Source organism: Puma concolor, chromosome C1 (assembly GCF_028749965.1).
Source record: "Puma concolor isolate L17-30 chromosome C1, mPumCon1.1.hap2, whole genome shotgun sequence".
NCBI classification, from domain to species: domain Eukaryota; kingdom Metazoa; phylum Chordata; class Mammalia; order Carnivora; family Felidae; genus Puma; species Puma concolor.
Genome location: NC_141674.1, coordinates 50072945 through 50090411, shown reverse-complemented (window position 1 = coordinate 50090411; position 17467 = coordinate 50072945). Strand labels below are relative to the sequence as shown.

General features: G+C 47.5%; 1 protein-coding gene and 1 long non-coding RNA gene across 3 annotated transcripts in view; both read right to left on the bottom strand.

The window, feature by feature from the left end:
- Positions 1 to 17467, bottom strand: part of NFIA (nuclear factor I A) — a 574225-nt gene that overhangs the window by 391407 nt on the left and 165351 nt on the right. The gene's annotated exons all lie outside the window — the stretch shown is intronic.
- Positions 1069 to 9179, bottom strand: LOC147578061 (uncharacterized). Its single transcript, XR_015254744.1, has 2 exons — positions 4635 to 9179; positions 1069 to 2305 (listed from the first exon to the last, which is right to left on the bottom strand). It is a non-coding gene; the product is annotated as an uncharacterized LOC147578061 (long non-coding RNA).

Genomic DNA, 17467 nt, shown 5'->3' with positions numbered 1-17467 from the left:
CCAAACACACGACCAAGTTGGTGTGTTTTAAATGTCGGAGCACATGGGGTGGTTGGTTTTGAATTCATTTGCGCCTCATTTTTACTACTCGAGACACGCTCATTAAAAAGCTGTGTTTCAACTATGTTATATGTTCACATTTAACTGAGCTGGATTTTTCACGGCCCTGCTGCATCTGGCTTTTTAATTTGCCTTGAACAGGAGTATTCCCTGGTATCATAGACAATCCAGGCAGCCTTTACCAGGTAAAGTCAAGTCATTGGCTTGGCCTCTCCTTTCTCAATCTCTCCAAGGAAAATGGGCCTCTTTTCCAGCACACCCCTGGTACCCACAGGTTGGGATTGCAGACAGAGATAGGAATTGCAGAACCCCCACCCGGAGGGCTGAATCACCCTCACTTTCTGCAGGGGCAAGCTACTCATTTGCAATCCTCTCTGCACTTAAACCCCTTAAAGTTACAAACAAACTTTGGGAAAGTTACATCACCATAAACAAAGACACAGTTCCTTAAATTATTATTATGCAACACTGTGTCATTACTCACGCATCGACATTGCAATTATCTTCCCACTTTGGCAAATACCACTACAGCGTTGTAGGCTGCTTCAGGAGTAGAAATCTAGGCTAAATATCTCAGTGCCACCTTTTTACACACGGAAAAGGTTTCCCACCCTCTCGAAAAACACTCAGGTTTTATCCTGCAAACAAAGTGAGACGCCAAAGCTGTCTCCTAAGTCTTCGGAATCCCCTATTTTAAATGCAAATTACCAGTCTGGTCTGACCCACAAGCCCGGCGATAGAGAACTACACAAAAATGAATTCGTGGAAGTGAAGTTCTGGATGTGCTTTTGTAAAACTCGCAGGCATCAATACATATCTGGTAATCAATCTGTTAATTACTGTATCCCTCAAAAAAAAAAAAAAAAAAACCAACAAGTTGTCTGTGATCGCTGGGTTGTGTCTCCCCCAGGTGATCTACAGATCTGGTAAGGAGACTGTCCCCACTGCCAACCCGCGCTGCTGTTCAACCGCTGCATAGCTTGGTGTTTAAACAGAAGACAAATCAAACATATTCTGGACACATTTTTATTAACAACTTGAATCCAGATAGAAAGGATCAGGTTGTAAAAAGGAAAAAAAAAAATTGGTAACTAGTTGTCCAAGAAAAAAGCGAGACTGAGGACAAATGACCCGCACAAGAGCCTAGAACCATTTTTTCCCCTTGCTGTCGCAGAGCTGACAGGAGGCGGATGGGGTTGAGGAAGGGAGGGGGGAGGAACAGAGGGGGGTAAAAAGAGGATTTAAAGCATCATCTCCCAATCTGCAAAGGTCTGGTCTCCCCAGTGCTCAGGAAGCGGTGGTAGCCATTTTCATTTTCTTTCTTTTTTTTTAAAAAGAGCGTAAAAGGAAAATAAAACAGAAAAGGTATATATCCCCCTTCCTGCACCAACAGCTCGGCTCCTCCCTCCAGAGAAAAAAGTATTAAAAAAAATCTCAGGTACAAAACCCAATCCACAGGCATCCAGTGAGGCTTCTGCAGTCAACTCGATTCGATTTGGCGAGTTGCACTGAAGGAGACGTGATCTTGAAAAATCAATCCGTGCTCGCGCCCCCGCGCCGCCGCCGCAGCCGCCGCAGTGGCCACAAAATTAGCGGCTCCGAGGACATTTTTGCCGCAGTGCACGTCCGCCGTAACCACCGAGCGCTCGGGTGAATAATGGAAGTACAGTGTGGAGACAATCAAGTTGATTTATCACGCAAAATAATTCACTGCTCCAGTCCAGCTCGTGGTCTGTCACTTTAAATCACAAACGCGCGGATACACAGACCCGTAGGCCCCACACATGCATGGCACACGTGTGTGTGCGCGCGTGTGTGTGTGTGCGCGCGCGCGCGCAGAGCCGAGGGGAAGGATTCCGGGCTGCTTCGAGCGAGCGTACGCGGGGAGGGAAAGAGCAAAAGGGCCTGTCACCCCGACCCCCTACCCCCACCTTTTGCAGCGTGGACAAGTGGCTTGTAATGCAACTTGGAGCAAAATAAAGTCTGAACAAAACTAGACTGTGAGACTAGCACGTCCCAGAGTGAAAGTGAGTGACGTTAACGCAGACTCTGTAAAGAGTCGGATCACTTGCAGGCAAAACTAAAATCCTCTTTTTTTTTTTTTTTAATATATAAAAGAAAGCAAAGAAAATCATTAACTAGGTTCAGATCTAAAATACTGCTTTTAAAATGCACGCACATGTCGAAGACTCAGCGACTGTAATTTCTTGGGTAAACATCTGGTGAAGACGTTCCAGGAACACATCTGAAAGGAAGAAAGGCGTAAGACAGCCCCTTCTTTATATATCTCGGGTCAAAAAAGGGTTGTTAAAACCTTTTTTTCTTTTTTAGAGTGTGCTCTCGATCGAAATACCTTTATGAGCTCTAAGGGTCAGTTTGGTTTGGGAGAATGGGACCAAGCTGGGAGTGAGCAAGTCCTGGGTTCCAAGACAGAATGGTGTGTGATGTTTGGGCAGGTCTCTTTTCCTATGGCCCCATTTTTTGCCCCCTTTTCTTGCTGATAAAATCTCAGGCGGTAAATGATAGGCTTTCTCTCTCTGTGTGTGTGTGTGTGTGTGTGTGTGTGTGTTTCACAGACGCTCCATGATTCTATCTAAGATGCAGTGATGATGGGGTGGAAGAGGTTTTGATGTAGAGACAAAAAGAGGTCACATTCTTCAGGTGGCATCTGTGGACACTGGAGGTAATGAAAGTGATGAGTCCAGTTTGCCTGAGTCCTTAACAATAAAGGTTGTGTCTATATTAAGAGCTACTATTGTCCCAGCTCTGAAGTATATATAGCGTATAATGAGTGCTCTTTGAGAATGACAATGTAATCTTGTAATTATATTGGGGAGGGAGGGTCAGCCAAAAGGATTTTGAGACTGGAACAATATTCAATATTCTTGTTTATTTGTAGCCTGTATATGAAATGCATTAAATCCCTTGGGTAACTCAGAGAATATTAACTTTTTAGTCGGTAAGAGTTCTTCTGTGCCAGATCGGCTGTCTAGATTGACCGGATTAATAGGATTAATTACTCCCTATCTACTTTTTCAGAAAACAGCTCCAAGCAGGGTCACAGGCAGGGGCCACTGTTTGACACCCCCCTCCCCCTTATCTCTGAGGTGAGCGGTCAAGAGTGTGAGTGCTAGAGCCATACCACTAGCTAGTTTTGACATGCACTAGCTGAGTAATCATAGACAAATTATTTGCTTTAGTTGTGCCTCAGTTTCCCACATTTATATAAGGGGGATTATAATGACAACTATTTCATAGGGCTGTCGTCAGGATTAAATGAGTTATATTAAAGTGCTTGGAACAGAGCATGGCACATGTAACAAACAGCTCAATAAATGTTACAGGTTATTATTACTCCAATGTAAACACAAGGAAAGCAAGGTCAGATATAATAGAGGAATCTTTGAGCTGCTCCTGGATTTCAACTAAGGCCTCTAAGCACTTTATTTTATCTGGCTTTTATGTCAGCTTAAAGCAAGGAGCTCAGCAGTCTTTATTATTATTAAGAATAGGCCAGAACATTCCCTACTAAAACTCCATTCCCATGCATACAGTAGTTAGGAAACTGAAGAATTCTCCACTTGACCAGCTCAATGTAAATATGTAATATTGGCTCTATATGTTGCGTGTGTACTTATTGATGTGTGTTTTGACTATCCAGGTGGGAAGAAGCCAAGTTTTGTTTTTTTGTTTTTTTTCTTTTCCTTCCCCCTTTGGAGAGAAGTTTCCAAGGCATCAGTTCCTGACTGTTTCTGCTGTGGTATTCTTTGGTACACAACCTGTTACCTTAGGCCTAGCCGCTGTCATTGAATTATGAAGTCAAAACAACCCCAAATCTCTGGCGTGCTCCCTTTGTATCATTATTAGTTTAAAGGGGAAAAGCGACATCCTGAATTTCTCTCCTCTCTTAATGACTCCCAGAGTCCAGACTTGAACAAGGCTTTAGGAAGGGTCACAGGCAAGGAATGCTTAAGGGAGCAATTCCACTAGTGTTTGCAATTTGGGATTGGAGGCGAGCTGCAGTTAAGCTTTATAGAGGAAGTGGAGATTAGGTGTTTTTCCAGAACAAGATAGGCGCTGGCAGGCCTAGTTAGTTCCCTGCTTGTTGGAAAGTCGTGTCCCCCTTCTTTCCTCCAGTGGCACCTGAAGCCCAGGTGCACTAACTGTTCTACCAGGGGCCGGCGAAGAGACCAGGCTGGCAGGTCTGGGACGTCCGGAGTGGCATCCGACACCAAGTTTAGAGGGCGGCAGGCGCATGGGTTTTAAGTTCACCTTTGGACAGAAAGCGTCAGCGACTGTTGCTGAGAGCGGCGAGAGAAAAGTTGATTCGTTCTAAGCGCTAGCGTGAGCGCTCCAGATACACTTGGTCAGTTAGATGAACACAATATCCTAAATAAATAAATCAATAAAAGACGGTGCGCTGCCTTCTACTCCACCTGCTTGCCCTCTTCCTTCCCTTTGTGGACGCGGAATGAGACTTCAGCTGGTGAAGACTCCCCCCTCCCCATTATTATCACAGGCGCACACCATTCTAAAGAGACTCTGTAAGGTGCCAGAGAGGAAGCCCAAGGTACCTATATTTCCAAAAATTTCGGGAGCCAAAGATGAGAAATCTGGCGAGTTTCTTTCCTCCCTGCCCGCAGCAACTTAGCATCCAGAAGCTGTGGGCGTCTTGCCGCGCAGAGCTTTCCAAGACGTCCGGCGTCCGGGGGACGACTTCACTGATCATAGTCCCTAGTGGACCGCGGACTTTGCCAGTTTCAGAGGTACTGGGGAAACTGAGAGCAAATAAATTAAATCTACCCTCCATCACCACCAACCAGGACGACGGGGATCCCCCACTCCAGGCCTGGAGGGGGGTTGGGGCGACGGCAGGTGGACCGAATAAGCAGGAGGTGGGGAGCAGCCCGGCAAGGTCATGACCGTGAGGCCGCCAGAGGAGGCCGCGGTGCGCAGCGGCCGGGCGCCGCCCTCTGGCCCCGGAGCTGACCCCTCGGCGCGCCCCCTTCTCGGCAGCCCGCCTGGCGCATCCCTAGGGGAAGGAGGGAGCGACGCGGTGGAACCGACCCTTACTTTCGCGGTGGAAGCTGAAATCCGCGGGGCTCCCGGATGGCTGTCCCGTAAGGATGTTCGGATGCTCAGCACAACTGAACTTTAGAAGGGGCTCTTTGCACTGGTCCCCCTTTTTAATGGCAACCTGTGAGAAACTTTTGTGCCCTCCCCTCCGTGTCTTCTTGCCCCGGGAACTTGGCCCAGACGACCTAGGTCTCCACATTAATTCGTGGTCCCACCTACTCAGCAGCCCCTTCTCTCAGACAGACTTCTAGGGTGTCTTGTAATGAAGGGAACAAGTTCAATGCTTTTTTCCTTTGGGGGGAGCATTGTGTGATTTAAAAATCTCCTAGGTGTTACAGAACAAGCCAGACCAAACAACAAAACCAAAAACAAAATGCGCTGCTTTCACGTGAGTGTAGAGTGGAGTCAATCCAAACCTTCCTTAGGCCAGCCTGAGTCTTTGGTCAGATAGTCGAGTTCCTGAATCTTTCAGAAAAACAGAGCCCTTTTCACACACTTCTGGAGGGGACTTAATAAGACTGCAATATATTACCACGTTTAAAAGGTTTTTGCAGAGGCAAGATTTCCTAAAAGCGACTTGCCAGCGATGCATGGAAAAGCAAATCCGCTTATAGAGAGGAGCCGCTGAAGAGGAAGGGGGGAGAAGGAGCCCCAATTAAAAACCGCAGTTTCCAACTTTTGAACCACAGCACTGATAATTGTGGGGCTGTGGGGGCTGCTGGAATGTACTGACTGCCTCTGGAGCAGACAGGTTGTAGACCTCCAAGGCTGTTTTCCGTGTTGGCTGGAAGTCCCCAGACTTCTTTTCCGGTAGCCTTTCCCCTCAATGGCCGAAGTTAAGTCCCCCCTTTTGTTTTGTGGGTGTGTGCTCGGACCCTGTTTGTGTGTGTGTGTGTGTGTGTGTGTGTGTGTGTGTGTATGAAAAGCCTTGCTCCTCACACACTTGAAGTGCATAAGTTTTTGTTCTTTAGCTGGCAGAGTGTGGACCCAGGATGGGGATGTGGGTGCCAATGCGGGTGAAATCCTGTGTTTGTGCCAGTTTGTTGTCTGACCCCTCACCCTACTGCTGAGGAATGGGCCTAACACAGCCTTCATCTCCAGAAACTTTTGCTGGAGTTTCTCTCTAAGACAAATCATTTAATTATTTTGATCTGAAGGTTTTGGTATTTTGTATAATGAACTCAAGAGAAAAATCGCGGAGTGTGTAAGTTTTGTGATTTCTCTGAGCTTATAAAGGTTCTGGATCCCATAACTCTGAAGGGAAAATTACTGAGTCTTTTGCTCAGAAAGTATAACCTTCTGGGTTCATGAGGGTACGGATAAGGAAGGACTGCTTTCCATAAACTTTAACACATCCCAAACCAGTGCACCAAGTCTCAACTACCCCGCCTTTGGGAACACACATGCATCCCCCAGGTATTTCTGGTCGTCTGGTGGTTACCAGGCTATTTTGCAGCATGTTCTCAAACTATCTCTTTGAGTGGCCATTCTAACTTTTACAAAGTTTCTTACTGTTTACCATGATAAGTTGCACTTGCCCTGTGTGCAGCACAAGCTTGCCTTTGAGCCCTTGACATGCTTCCAACCCTGTACTGGGAGTGTTTTAAAGGTTACATTTTAGTCTTAAGGGATAAAAATGTTGCTTTCATCCTGTATACCCAGAGTGCTGGGGGTAGAGTGGCCAAGTTTGTAGGAAACCCGATCTCTTAGCTTTGCTAACATCAGGAGGATAGTTTCAACACACCAGTCCTTGCCTGCTAAAATGTCAGAGCAGAGTACTCGGGGGCGCACTGCATACGGGTCACCTGTTTCTGTCCACCGGCGGGTCCCGCCTCCAGCGCCGGGGATGCTGGGCGTGAGGGATGGTACACACACCTGCAGATTTTAAAGCAGCCCAGGAGAGCGGGAGTACCCCTTTTTCCGTCAGGGCTGCTTAATGTAGCAAGTGCTAGACCTTCACAAAAGGGAAAACATTTTAAGTCTGTCCTTTCTTAGGAAGCGCTTAGAGACCAGGCCCACCAATATTCCGGATAAAGTTAACGCTACAGAAATGTGTGGTGCATTAGGAGGCCGACTGGGGACTCAATGAAGACCAGACTCTTACAGTTAATCTCGCCTCCCTCTTTTTGTTTCCATGGCTCTATTTTTCCTTCGGTCTTTTTTCCTTCCCTAAAGGGTTTCCTAACCCCCCCTCCCCCTTTTTAAATGAAGTAGACACTAAATTTGAGAGTTAATGTTGCAACCAAACTCTTCGGAATCCACCGCTCAGTTCGCTACATCTTTGCTGCCTGTAATGACAGCCACTATTGTTCTTAAAATTCACCAAACTAACTCTTTCAAGTTCGTTGAGAAAGTGTAGTAAGTCTTAATTGGAAAACACCACCACCGCCCAGTTCTCATGTATTTTATTTCCTCAGATCAAGGAAGAGGACCCCAAGCGAAAGAATAAACTTTATGCAGATTATTTTTTAGCGATTCTTCTTACTAAATCGTGCAGCTCCACGCGATCCCCCTTGTACCTCTTCCCCCGGTGTCCTCACTAACCCACTCAGCAATTGTCCCCAGACGACTCTGCGGGTAGTGAGACCCTCCGAGAGGAGCCTCCACGTACTTGCTCCCTCGCTAAAGCGCTCAGTTTCAAAAGTTCTGAGAATATCTTCTTCAGAAACTACAAATGGAGCAAATCATTTACCTAAGTCATTCAAGAGCCTCTATAGGAAGGACTTTGCAGGATGATGATCCTTATAATGCGGTACTAATGAAAATCCCCTTAGTCCCTCTCTCTTGGCCTCACGAGGGACGGCGTCCGCTCCCTGTCTGCGGTAGAGAGGCCCCGGCCAGCGGCGGTCCGGCGGCCCCTCCTCAAGTGCCCCCAGATGGCACAACCAGCGCGCAGAGCGACAGCAGCGGCTCCAGACGCCGCCGGGGCCACTATCCCATCCGCCGTCCCTGGCCACCCCCTTCCCGCCTCCCCCCACCCAGCGCGGGCCACTCCTAGGCTTTCCATCTCGCCCTCCCCAGTGATTTTATGGAGGGGGGGGGTGGGATGTAAAATGGGAACGTTCCCTCCATCGTGATGCCCAATTGCTCAGCTGTCTCCCACCGGAGTGGATTGTAATTAAAATCCGGGAATTCAATTTTGCTGCGAAATCTTAGTTTCCTAGGGAGGGGCTGGAGGGAAGGAAGACCCTGCGGAGATCGCGGGCCAGAGCAGCCCCCCACCCCGCCGCCCTGCCTTCCCGTAGGGAAGATGAAAGCGAAGGGTCCCTGGAGGGACTAACAGGCTCCCCCGCCCGCCCCCCCCCCCCCGCCCCCCCTCCATGGGGCCAGGGCTTTAGGGAAGAGGAGGCCGAGGCCAGGCGGCGAGTGCAGGGCGGGGGCTTCAGGTCCCGCGGGCCACCGAACCCCCCTTCCCAGGCTGGGGAGCTCTTGGCCCTGCAGGTGCACCCCCGCCCCCTTTTAGGCCCCTCCTTGGAAACCGCCTTCCGGCCCAAGTTCTGTTCTCGGAGGCTTTGAACGAGGCCTTTCAGAAGTTTTTTAAAGCTGCCCCGCCCCGCCCAGCACTCACGGGTTCACACTCTCCCCCATCCCTCCACCCCCGCTCCAGCTGCCGGCAAAAGGGGGTGCGGGGAGGGAGCGGAGGGGGCAGGCTCAAGGCCCGGGGATCCAAGCACAAAAACCAGGGGCGGCTGGCTCGGCCTAGAGCGCTTGGAGATCGGCGCCTGAACCCTACCTCGGAGGAAGCTCAGGCTAACTGCTCGCCCGGCGCGCCAGCCCCGAGTGGGGGAGGGCGGAGAGGTGGAAGACAGACCGGGCAGGGGGGCACGGCCACATTGCCAAGGTTCCTTTGCAGAGCTCGCCAAGAGACTATTTTAATTGGCCTTTAGGGGAGGCAGCTGGTGACCCGTGTCCACGTTCTCCAAGTTCCCCTGAGCGAATCAGGGCGCCACCTACAGGCGAGCTCCAGGTAGCAGGAGGGAGAAGGGAGCGCGGGCCAAGTGCTGCGGCCCCTCCAAGCAGGGCCTGGTTGGTGCAGAGCCGCCTCTGAGCTCCAGCGTCCGAGTTCTGCCCTCTAGTTACGGGTCTGTGGGCAGCAGCAAGCGTCCCGAGGGCCCTGGGGAGCGGGGAATTGGGGGGGTGGGGGGTAAATACAGGAATTGGGTTATTATACCAAAGAAGTTTCTCCTCCAGGCTAGTCTCAGGGAGTGAGTGCAGCGTGTTTCTTTGAGAAGAGTAGCTGTGTGGCCTTGGACAAGCTGCCTAATCTTTCTGAGTCTCGGTTTCCTCATCCTTTAAAAGGGGAGCAGTGGTACAGTTTATCCCTCGCTTTTGGAAGTGTGAGCCAGCCACTTCACTTTCACCAAAGACCCACCTTGGTACCTGTTTTCGAAAGCAGAAAGAAATGGAAGAGGACTCTTGCAAAACTAGCCATCAGCGTTTGTGTTATGGCCAGCCCTCAGCCACGCAGCGAGTCCCCTGAGCCGTTAGAGTGGCGCCCCCAAGCTCCTGCCCCGGGAACTACAGTCAACATCTCAGCATCCAACCCGTAAACCTTTGAATTCTCTGTGAGCCTCTGTGCTTATTTTGTGAGTCCTTTTAACAAGATGTGTGGTAAGGTATCAGAACAGTCTAGGAGAGCTTATTTTTTTGGGTTTGGGAGCACTAAAATTTTTTTCACATAGAATATAATAATAATTGTCTCTGTTTTACACCATTTCGGTCTACAAAAGTTTTCATAGAAACGCTCTACCTTCAGAAGGGGGGTGGAGGACCTGTGTCTGGCGGGGTCCTTGTGAAAATGAAATGAGATAACGTAGGTGACTTGTAGGGAGTTTTCAACTCTTTCTAATATGAAAAACGGTTTTTTATCCTAAGAAATCGAACATACAAGACTTTGGCTAGCTGCGTGCTGTTTCTCGAAGATTAGGGCCTTAGAAGAAGATAAAGGGAACCGAAGAGGCTTGAGTGTCTGATTAGGATAGAAGGATGGGTTAGTGGAGGTTTTAACAACTACTCTCTAGCTAATCCCCTTCCCACAGACAAATAATAAACTATTTGTGGATCACTTACTATTACCACATACTAGTACCTCATTTAATTAAAAATTTTGCTACCACCTTCTAAGGTATGCCTTACCCCATTTTAAAGATGAAGAAATAAAGACATCAGGTTGCAAGGTATAATTGGTTCACCTTTTTTTTTTTCTCTACTTAAAAAACTTCCCATTCCAAGGTCCTCTGGCTGGCTCAGTCAATAGAGTATGTGACTCTTGATCTCAGGGTCATGAGATCAAGACCCACGTTGGGCATAGAGAGTACTTAAAAAAAATTCCTGTCCCAGATATTTCAGAATCTACCCTTAACATCAGTTCGTTAAGCACATCCTATGTGCTTGGTTACTATATTAAATAATGGTACATGTGAGGTCTCCTGTAATTCTCATAATACCTCTGTGAAGTAAGAGTTCAAGTTCTCTCATCGCAGAAGAGGAAATATTGGTTCAGAGACTTCAGGGGAATCCGTTAACATCCCACAGCCAAGAGGTGCAGCCGGGTCATGGAGAGCCCAGATCTTCTGACTACACATCTAGATGCCTTCTGATGCACCATGACTTAGGATGGTCCCAACTAGTGTTAGCACACTTTAAAAAGTTATCTAGAAAGGTCTGGCAGGAGAAGGGGACACCTTGGTGTTCTTCCTGTGTTGGAGGAATAGTAAATAGTAAACGATGGTGCTAATAGCCTTAGTAATGGTGGAGTGTGACAATGTTTCCCAGGGAAATACTGATGGTGGAAGAAGGGGGCAGGGGTGCGAAGGGAGAAGCCAAAGAATGAGCTGACTTACACTTTTATAAATATGAATAACATTAAAGAAAGAAATATGACCGAATCAATCAAATGTCACTATAACAAATACCATTACACGGAGAAGGTTGGTACAGCGTGGCTATTGCCAAATCCCGGTATTTGACCTTGGCAGATAGTGCTTTGGTGATTCGGTTATAAAAATTATTTAGTAAGTATCTTTGTACATTAAATATTTCTGCTGGTTCGTGTCCATGTAATAGCAACATTTTATGGTGAAAGGACTGGACTGTTCAGGGAGGAGAGTTACACTCCTTTCATTGCTTTTGTTTTTCCATTGTGTAGCAATTACTCATTGGTTCCGTTTCTTCTTACCTACCTAAGTACCAAATCAAACCACCATTCCTCCCCAGGACAACTGCCTTTCACATCTGAGAATAACTAAACATACACAAGGCCTGAGAGTTAAATGATAAAATGCTTTGGCTTGGGGCATTGTGTGTAAATTCGTGCATTCCACTTTCTTCTTTGTCCTACTGGGCCCTGCCATGATGCTTCTGCTTGCCAATGCATTGCCAAGACCTCAGACTTCAACTGCGTTTCACCTTCAGCTTCTATACATTGTTTCTAATGATATAACAGATTTTCATTTTGAAACAAATGCCACAGGAGGTTCTTTAGCAGGAAAACCCAACTGGGTAACTAACACCATAAAGGTATCAAATTTAAGGTCAGATGGCTTTGGATTGTCGGTTTTGGGGAACCAGTTGGTAATTAGTTAAGAAGGAAAACATGTTGAAACCAATACATATTTGTGGAATGTATTTGACATGTTCCAAATGTTCTAGATGCTAACAGAGACATAACAGAGTTTATATTCTAAGCTTTAGAGTAGAAGCTTCTCCTCTCTTCCATTCCCTGGAGCCATGCCTTAGTGCTGTTGTAATAGTGATGTATATCCTAGCTCAAATGTCAAGCTGAAATATTTCCTTCTGAAATTACTATCTTCAGACTAGAATTTTAATGTTACTCATTTCGTCATCTTTAGGTATGGTTATATAAATGAATGAATGGAGAAAGGACTTCAGGAAAGGTGGGAGCTATAACTATGGCCTCACCTCACATAGTCACCCATATATACATTTATAAGAGACAGCTTTGCACTTGAGACACTATTTTATTCTCTAATGTGGAACTGTGCTTCTATGTCATGGAAACACCTATCAGTCATTGTAAGTGTGTGTATGGGTGTATATCTATATCTTGGAGATATTAGCTACTTCTTTTTGGTATCCTTCTCCAACAGTGAGCAATCCAGGGCTCTTTTTAGTAATGAAAGGGCGGATTCAATCTATAAGCCAGTTTGAAATTCATTAGTGTTGACCTTCCCCAGTCCCAGTCTTAGAACTTTTGACTGTGGGTATCTCCCCAAGTCAACTGCAGGTCAGCTCTGAGAACGAATATACTTAATAAAATGGAATGGCTTTTTACAACAGACAGGTGTAGGGGTTTGTTTGAGATGCTGAACTGCTGTTCCTGATCATGGGGAATTGAATTTTCTGCCAAAGCCATTGGTGAGAGTCTAATAAACTGATGTTACATATTATTGGCATTAGATGGCCCAGTCTGATGAGATAGTTGCTCAGAAAGTCAATTACTAGAATCCTGTAGTAAAAAGAAGTATTTCCAAAGAATTTTGATGCTACAAAAGATAGTAGTATAGCGTGGACTCCTGAGTGCCTGGAGACAACAGAGCTGACTGAATTTAAACAAAAGGGGCACAGCCACATGTTTATTTGAAGAACCCTTAAAGATGCCCTGAAGGAGCTTAAAGATCATGGGAGCAATTCTGAAATATTTGAAAGAGAAAAAGGGGTTATATTAACACGGAATGTTTTCAGGCTGAAGACATTGTCGTATTTGACCCATATAATCTTCACTAACGTTGCAGCACAATGCTCCCATTTCACAGATGGGAACAGAGACCCATAATTATGTATGGTAAGAGGTATAGATGAGACTTAGACCTAGTCCAGTCTGTCCCCAAAACACATGTTTTCCTGCTTTATTCACTCAATGTCCAGCCCCTCAGCCTTCTCAATCTGGCCTCAGTTCACTAGTCCAACTTTATCTTCCAATAGGAATGATTGGCTCTTTTCCTGTATGTTTGAGTTTGAGTCTTAATTATTGAGTCTGAGCCTACACAGAACAACCTCTAATCTCCAAGTCACTTGCAGGGACACCCAGGTACAGAAATTCTGAGACTCCAAGAGCCAAGTCTAGTTGTACTCACCCTTTATTGGTACATCCAGCCTGGCGGCACCATTTGAATATTTAATCAAACCAATTTATTCCTTTTCTGAAGTTTGCCCTCTCTAACCAGCGTGCAAATCCCTATTTTCATTCTCAACAGCTGCCGGTGCCTGGGTCAGTGCTTTACACGTTGTTGTCTATCTAGAAATATTGGCTGATTGCTTGTAAGACATCCAACCTGCCCTTACTTCTTGCTCTCTCCTATCCCCCACCACAAAGGCTGGTGCAGAAATATGACAAAAGGGGTAGGTTCAGCCAGCTACTCCTCCCTCCGTCCCCAGGCTGTCCCCCTCAGGCCCCAAATAAAAGGTTTAAGGAGGCTAGCTTCTTGCCTCAGCTCTAACAAACCCACACTTCCCTGTGGTCAGAAGGTTCTTTCCCTCCACAACCGCTGGGGCTGAACCTAGGCTCTCTTACTGGTACACCGACTGGGAAAGAGGAAACACGTGCGTGCTGTGGGTGTGTGTTTCCCGGGGTGGGGGGGGGGCAGGAGATGGTAGCAATGGGGGGGGGGGCACAACGTGGGGTGGTGGCGGCGGGGAGAGAACGTTTTTCAGGGAACCCGAGAGCCACACTACTTGCGACTGCGACCCCCAACTGTCCCAAGGGAAACAGCGGGCCTAGCTCTGTTGTCAGTGAGGCATTTCAATGGCAGCGCGGCCAGCTCCGCTCAGGTGGCCTCGCGGGGTTCGAAAGCCTTCTCCGGGGGAGGGGGGGTGGGGCTCGGCCCTGGACGATTCCAACAAAGTCTCGACGGCAGGCACCAGGCAAGGAGAGGCTGAGAACCGCCTCCACTCCTCTCCCGCCATCGCAGCCCCCCTACTCGCGGGAGCTCCCCAGCGGCCCGCGGAGGGGCAGGTGCGGGGCTGAGCCGGGCCGCCCGCATCCGCTGCCGTCCAGATGCGGGGTTTGTCTCTTTCCCGCCTCCGGAGACCAGGGTCCCCTCTCGCCCTCCGCGCTGGCCCCGCGGAAGGCACGGCCGGGGGAGCCCAGCACCCCGGCCTGGGCAGCGCGCTCGCCCGGGGACGCTGCCGGGGTGCCCGGGAGGGGACCGATTCCTATCTCCACCCCAGCCTCCTTCAGCTGCGCGGTGCGCGCACAGAACGTCGGCGGAGTTGCAAGACGCTTTCTCGAGTTGGGCTTTCCGTTTGCGAACGGGGTGAAAAGTTTATCCGGCCCCTAAGCGCGCCTCCTGTTACCCGGCGGCTGCTAGCGGACACCAGAGGGCGCCCTTTTAATGCGCTTCGGTCGGGGACCCGCGCTCTGGGAGAGCGGCCGCAGGAGGCTGCGCCGGGACGCCGTTTCCCCGGGGGGAGCTGCCATCTCGGGGACACAACGCAGCGCCCTCTTCCCCGTCGCGTTCCCTCCGTGGTGGATAGTGTGTGTGTGTGTGTGTGTGTGTGTGTGTGTGTGTGTGTTTGGGGAAGTGCTGACCCCGCATGGCTCAGAAGGCCCTGCGGCGAGGCCCCCTTTCCCTCTTCGCGAGAGGCGGACTACTGCAGGGGTTCACTCCCTGTCTCCTGTCACCGAATGTGAATGAAGGGTGCCTGCGACCTTCCGTGTGAGGAGCAGGAGGGGTTCCCCAACCGAAGCCGTGCCCCCCTCTAACTGCTAAGGAACAAGTCTGCAGGCGTTGTTCAATTGCAAACGACTAATTAATTTTCCAGCACTTGTGCAGAATACTTTAAAATGGAAAAACGAAGGTCTTCAATGAAAATGAAGCTTGATAGTGTGCACCTGCCACTAATGTACGGTGCACGGTAACTTCCCCTCATTAGAGAGATGACTTGGGTTGAGAACAAGTCATATAGTGAAAATCACTTCAACACGTGCCTGTTCATATGCATAAACTCCTGTGTACCAGATGGCAAAATATAATGACATCTTAAACAGCTAATTGCATAAACCTTGTAATGCAGATAATTGCTGTACCAAAGTAGGAGTTAATAATTTCCCACTGTATTGCCTGGCTTCAGAGTAATCCTTAAGGAAAGTTGTGACAATTCTAACACACTAAAGTTCACCAAGCGGTAATTAAAACTAGCACTTAAATCATTTGACTTTCAAACCCTTAATTATGATGCGAAAGAACTGCTTTGTGGAAATCCAGAATTTATGGATAGTTACATGATAACATTTAATGCCTATATTTCATCAAGTTTTCTTTCATGGGCCTCATGTGGCATAATATTACAGGGAGTCCATGAGGGTATAGTCTGTTTCCCAAAATTATTTCAATAGTGGGAGCTTTGCATTTGGGGGCGTATTAACCTCTGCTCCCAGTTGGGTCTGTTGATTACTTTCAATTTACGTTTATTTATATAGCCCCTACTATAATAACTAATTCTAAGCCTCACCCTGTGCCTTGCATTGTTCTAAGCACTTATAAGTATTATCTCATTTAATCCTCGAAACAGCCAACTGAAACATGTATTGACATCCCCACTGTCCAGATGAAAAAACCCAGGCACAGAGATGCTCCGCAATTTGCTCAAAGTTAGCTGGAAGCCACGGAGCCAAAGTCAAGGCAGTCTGGCCCCAGAGCCCACACTATTTACCATACTGCTCTCCTGTCCCCGGGCTAAGCCAGGACCTTAGTAGTACAATATTTCTTACTCATTTATTTTCTGATCATATTTAGTAATAATGCTAAAATAACATTGTTAGAGTTATAAAAGACGGTTGGCAGGCAGGTATATCGTTGTTGATTTTAACTTACTAGGTTACATCATGACATATTTCAGAAATAGATATCTGCTGTTTTCCATAGGACAGTTCTTCAACAGTACATAAGCCAAGAAAAGTAACTCACTTTTGAAACTCAGTTTTGATTATACCAACATCTAGTGTAAAAAGCAGGCGTAGCTTAGTGTTTCTACTTCTCTGTCTTCACAAAGACTAAGATTAGGTTTCAACACCTTAATGAGGATATACAAGAATGAACATAGAAAAAAATCTTCTTTATAGAATAGTGACATATAGTATTTTTTCTCCTTGTTAATATTGCAGTTTCCCTTTCCTCAGTGTGAGCAGGCATATGTAGCATAGGATGAGAGATACCAGTTATTTCCCTAGTATGGGGGCCATAGCATTTGAACTCCCACCAGTAGATTCCTTTCTGTGACTTAAGCACTCTCTCCTCTGGGCTGCTGCTAAGATCCTTAATTCAGTGGGAAGCATATTGGTCTAGAGGCCAGAAGGCTGTAGTCTCATTCTAGTTTGGTTGTGAGGCTGCAGTATGACCTTGGGCGAGTCACTTCAGCTTCCTGAAATTGTCTCTTTGCCGTATAAATAAAGGGCTTGGCTTGGGATTACCTCACATCCCTCCCAAGTGGATCATTCTACAATGTTATGCAACTACAGCCCACCATTACTTGAGTGGGAACAAGATTTTTAGGTTGATTTTCCTTACAAAAGAAAATGAAAGTCCTGGATTTGGGGGGAATGAATGGACAAGTGTCTCTGGGGGGAAGAAGAGTTTAATGAGCATTTTCCCAGGGGCAGTGCTCAGGCTATTATCAGGTGAAATAAGACATAGTTCTGGACATCATGAGTTCTTTTTTTAAAAAATATTTTTATGTTTATTTATTGATTTTGAAAGAGAGAGAGGGAGAGCAAGTACATGCTAACGTGAGTGGGGGAAAGGCAGAGAGAGCGAGAGAGAGAGAGGGAGAGACAGAATCCCAAGCAGGCTTCACGTTGAGCATGGAGCCCAGTGCGGGGCTTGACATGGGGCTCAATCTCATGACTGTGAGATCATGACCTGAACTGAACTCAAGAGTCGGTCGCTTAACTGACGGAGCCACCCAAGCGCCCCTCATGAGTTCTTAATGCAGCGGGGGATACTGACAAGTAAGCAGAGGAGTACCATGAAGAGTGATGGAGATTAACTATAGAGACAGGAGTGACTCCTATGCCAGGCTGCAGGACTCATGGGAAATTTCCTGGTGGAGGTGATTGACTCCTGAGCTGAATTTTGAAGGATAAGTTGAGTTGACAGTGAATAGTAGAAGGGCATTCCATGCAAAGGACACCATATCCATGGTATAGGGAAGAAGAGAGAAAGCATGGGTCTATCTGGGAACTGAAAGGGGGTCATTATTTCTGTCTGTTAAAGTGTGAGTTTGGGGAGGAGAAGGCCTAGGCAGTAGAGGTAGGTCAGATCTCAAAAGGCTCTCTTAAGGAGTTTGGACTTTGTTAGTACAGGGTAGTCCA